Source organism: Suncus etruscus, chromosome 1 (assembly GCF_024139225.1).
Source record: "Suncus etruscus isolate mSunEtr1 chromosome 1, mSunEtr1.pri.cur, whole genome shotgun sequence".
In the NCBI taxonomy this organism is placed as follows: Eukaryota; Metazoa; Chordata; class Mammalia; order Eulipotyphla; family Soricidae; genus Suncus; species Suncus etruscus.
Genome location: NC_064848.1, coordinates 34,738,860 through 34,743,529, shown reverse-complemented (window position 1 = coordinate 34,743,529; position 4,670 = coordinate 34,738,860). Strand labels below are relative to the sequence as shown.

Below are 4,670 nucleotides of genomic sequence, written 5' to 3'. Positions count from 1 at the left end.
AACTTTAAAAGTTTAAAGAAGCCACGTGGTGAGATCAGCGTGGGACAAATTAATCATCTGAACTATGGTTTTAGGTGTAGAAAATTAGTGGGTCATTATATTTTACTCATAGTTGGTGATGGGATAAATTTTAGTTAGTTAGTGGTTAAAAAATAAAAATAAAAGGGAAGTAATTCAGTTTAGCTCATTTAAACATCTAATTTCTAACCACCTGCATCTTTGTCTTAAGTCATTTTCTTTATAATTTAAATGTGTTTTGTTGTCTTTCAGAGTTAATATTTTCAATTGCAAAATGTTTTACTGTGTATTTTAATGTACTTAGCCTGTTTTTAAAATGTATGTTATGCATGTATGCTAAAGTACTTGTGTATAGGAAATATATAGGAACATTAAAGTTCCCCCAATATAGTTTAAAAGTATAGAAACATGAAAGTTCCAAAATAGTGCTTGGTAAAAAAGCATTAATAGAATTTTAGGTTACAGGTGTAAAGTATATTTTGCAAAAATATGTTTTTGAAAAGGGCTGGTATATTAATTTTCACTTTATTACGTTGGCGCATGAAAATATTTAAAAAAGGGGGAAATGTGGTGTACCCCAAGACCCACCCATTTCTGGGAGGGGTCTAGGGAACCGGATAATAGGTGTGACCCTACCTGGAAGACCTCCCATTCCTGGGAGGGGTCGGGAAAAAGTTAGATAAGCCTGGGACGAAAGGGATTCGGGCCCTTTTTGTTTCTTGGCCGGCTTTTGGATCTTTGGGCCGCATGGAGCCCAAAGGAAAGATGGCTAACAGGAGATAAGATGCAGGGCTAGCAAAATAATGCTGTGCTTGAAAGGTTATGAATAGGCCACACACATGTGGTGGCTAGGGCTTGAATAAAGATGATTCTTCCTGAAGCCTGCGTGTGAGTGAGTGATTTCACCTGGGCCTGGGACCCGGCCAGCTGGATGGAGTTGCAGAGCCATGTGGCCTGGGGTGGCAGAAAGGAATCCATCGCCATCCATCGCCATCCAGCACCATCACTAATTATTTGATTCTACACCAGGACACACACAATCTTCCCGCTAATGCTTCACTCTAGTACATCTGGTTACTTGAATGAGTATCTTGTTCAAAGCTCAACCTGGACCACGTGGACAGCACTCCTGCTAGGACTCTAATCAAACATATGTAGACTATGGAGGGGATTGCATCACTAGAAATATATAAAAATTATAATTAGATGATTATATAGTCACTATAGTGTATTTTAAAGCAATCTAAAAAACTTACAGAAATATACCTCTGCACAAAGGTTTGGGGTATAGAGAGGGAAAAATGTCTCGAAATATCATCAACTACAAATTGGACCTACTCTATAATTACTGACTTATCTAGCTCAGAAGGAGCTTTTAGAATTTATTTTAAGTCAATAAATACTAAGGCTATATATGTATACACACATAGTTTGGATCACACCTAGTGACACTCAGGGGTTACTGCTGGCTCTGCGCTCAGAAATCGCTCCTGGCTCAAGGGACCATATTGGATGCTGGGGTAGACTCCAGGCCCTTCTGGGTCAGCCACATGCAAGGAAACAGCCCTACTGCTGCTCTATCACTCCTGCCAAAATACTAAGGCTTTTTAAATTTCTTTTTCAAAATCAAAATACTACTTTAAGGCTTCATGAACTACCAAATAGATGAGAATCCCAAAGACTGCTAAGACCTAGTGATGGAAATAGCCTGAGATAAAACATGTATGAAAGAACTGACAGATAAATCAAGGCATTGATAGGGAAAGGTCAATTTGAACAAAGTTTTAGGGGAATATTGGAAATTCAAAAGTAATATAAAATTTAGGCTTCTTTAGACTCACAAATATACTTACCAATTCTTTGGACCTGCAGAGAATTTGGCACTAGAGTAAATCTGTCATTTTGTAATCCCAACTCTAATACTAACCAGCAATGCAGTTATAAAAAATATTTCTAGCTGTTGATCACTTCAATCTTCTTATGCAAAATAATAGGGAAAGTTACCTACCAGGTTGAGGAACCATCAATTGGTGTAGAGAAGTGGTCTATACATGACTTGGTGTCATATTAATGCAGAAGAGAAAAGTCATTCAATGAGGGAATCTATTACTGGCTGAATAGAGGAATAAAAAGTTCTCTAGGGTCTCAGTGTTTCACTTCTTTTGTATTTCCCAACTTCCTCCTCTTAGCCTATAAAACCTGCATGAGGATTCACATTTTGTTATTTGGATGATAAAATGATATAACATTAAAGATGCCTAAAATATTCTGTCTCCTCTATCTATACTTAAATGACTCTTTCAGTTATCCCCATTCACTTAATTTCAGGTTCCTTACTGATTCCTGGGCCTAAACAGTTGATGCTAGTTCACATTTGATGTAGTTCACAAACTTCTCAACCCTTTCCAGGGTCTGTGTAAAACCCTTGTGTAAGTGGGACCTTAATTTTTGAGATTTTATTCCCAGCAAAATTAGTGTTGAGACCTGGAGAGACCAACAAGAGAGATGTTTATTGTCTGTATCTTTATACCACTCCAGACAATGTTGTAGCAGTTGTATTCCAGCCCTTCAGTTGCAGGCTTTGTGACAGCCATTTGCACGGTGAAGTGGGCCCATTTCTTTTTTCCTATATTAAATACCCACAGGCAATAATCCTCATTATGGGCCAATGGTTTGGAAAATGTTATTATTAAATCAAAGCCATTTGCAATAAGGGAAAAAATTCATTTGCAACTATAAACTCTGTTGCTTATAGCTGGGCATTAAGAAAACAAATGGTGGGCAAGTCCCCTCAAGCCCAGTACTTGGAGCTCAATAATGTGGTAGGTTCTCCTGAGGCCTCCTGGGAGAGGGGTCTGAGCTGGCTCAGGACAATAATTCTTAAAGTGGTGTGGGATTTTCTCATCAAAGTTCTAATATGGGTGCAGTGGCAGGGACATGTGATCATAATAGCCTGGCCAAGATACAGAAAGTGAGATTACATATATGTCATCTACAATTACACTGGGAAAACTTTGTATATACTCTGTTCTCATTTCCTATTTTCTAAGGGATTTGTGATCAGACATGCCCAGCTAGTGATTGCTGCTACACTACTTAAAATGTCCACTTAAGCTTCTCTTCCCACACTGTCAGAGATGTGAAGAGGTTATAGAGTATTACAAAAGAAGAAACAGGTGCTCGCTTCGGCAGCACAATACAGAGAAGATTAGCATGGCCCCTGCGCAAGGATGACACGCAAATTCGTGAAGTGTTCCATACTTAAAAAACAAACAAACAAACAAACAAACAAAAAAACAAAGGAAGAAACAGTAGTTCCATAATGGAACTTGTCATACCTCATAAAGATTAATTAATGCCATTGCAATTTCAGCTTTCTTCTCTCCCTCTCATCACCAAGAGTTATTTTGGGGGTTTGGATGGGACCACACTTGGCAATTCTCAGAACATGCAAGGAGGTGATAGAAACTCAGACTCCCACCTGAGAAGCCTCACACCAGAACTCAGAGCTATTTTCTCAGCCTCAAAAGTGGCATCTTAAAACTCAATATCAAGTTTCCTGGTCAGCACTTGTAAATTACTCTGGGGTAAAACTCCCCCCAACCACACCACTTTCCTCGAATATGTGGCTTTGCCAAAAACATTATTTCTTTTGCTATCTTTTTTCTGATTATAGACACCTTCTGTTTCATGCAAAATATTGCAGCAATTTTGTTATAATACTTTACATGAGTTCTTTGCAAAACCAATCTCAAAAATTTCTTTATCTACATTTTAATGGTTAAGAGATTGTTCTATCAGAACATATTTTACCCACGTGGTAAGCCATGTCATCAGCTGTGGATTTTGGTCTTTGAAAGAGGTTGTTCCTTTTCTCAAATGGACCCAAGTAACTCCAATCTATGCCCTTGGGTATCTACAACATGATGGAGTTGATGGTACTCACTAAGACACAGGAATCATACCTCTTTGTCCAGTGGCTCATACACTGGAGTTAAGATGATATATTTGGAATCTTAAGGTTCCCAACTAAAGTTGATATTAAATATCTGGGGGTTCAACAGGAATAGTGTGACCTTTAACCAATTAATTCAGAATTTTTGAAAGTGGAACTGTACATATAAATGATTAAAACCAGGTTAAAGTTATTATGAAACAAGAACCAAGGATGTCTGTCCTTATCCTAAAGATCACAGATAAGAGCAGGTTTTGAGAAACATATTCTTTCAAAAGTTTAAAGATAATAAGAACAGTCTTCTCATTTTGCCCTCCAAAAACCTAACCCTTACTTCCTTTAGATTTGCATATAACATAAATTATGCCAAAGTGGGGCCAGCCCAAAGAGGAATTTATTGCTTTTTCTGGCAGCCACTCTCTGCAACTCACACTTTTTATTTTGTTTTTTTCTTATTAAAAAAAAAAAACTGGGGGGAAGGCAGAGCTATAGAACAATGTGTAGAGTATTTGTCTTGTACCCAGGCAACCCAGGTTCCATCTCCAGTATCCCATCTGGTCTGCCAGGAGTGATTTATAAACACAGAGCCAGGAATATCCCTTGAGAACTGCCAGATGTGACTCCCCCCACAAAAAAAAAAAGAACTCCAAAAAGACCCTTTTCTGGGTATTATGCATATAAAACAGTTGTTTTGAGG

General features: G+C 38.1%; 1 pseudogene; it reads left to right on the top strand.

The window, feature by feature from the left end:
* The first annotated feature begins 3,208 nt into the window (after nt 1-3,208).
* Nucleotides 3,209-3,283, top strand: LOC126028882 (uncharacterized; annotated as a pseudogene).
* The last annotated feature ends 1,387 nt before the right edge of the window (nt 3,284-4,670 follow it).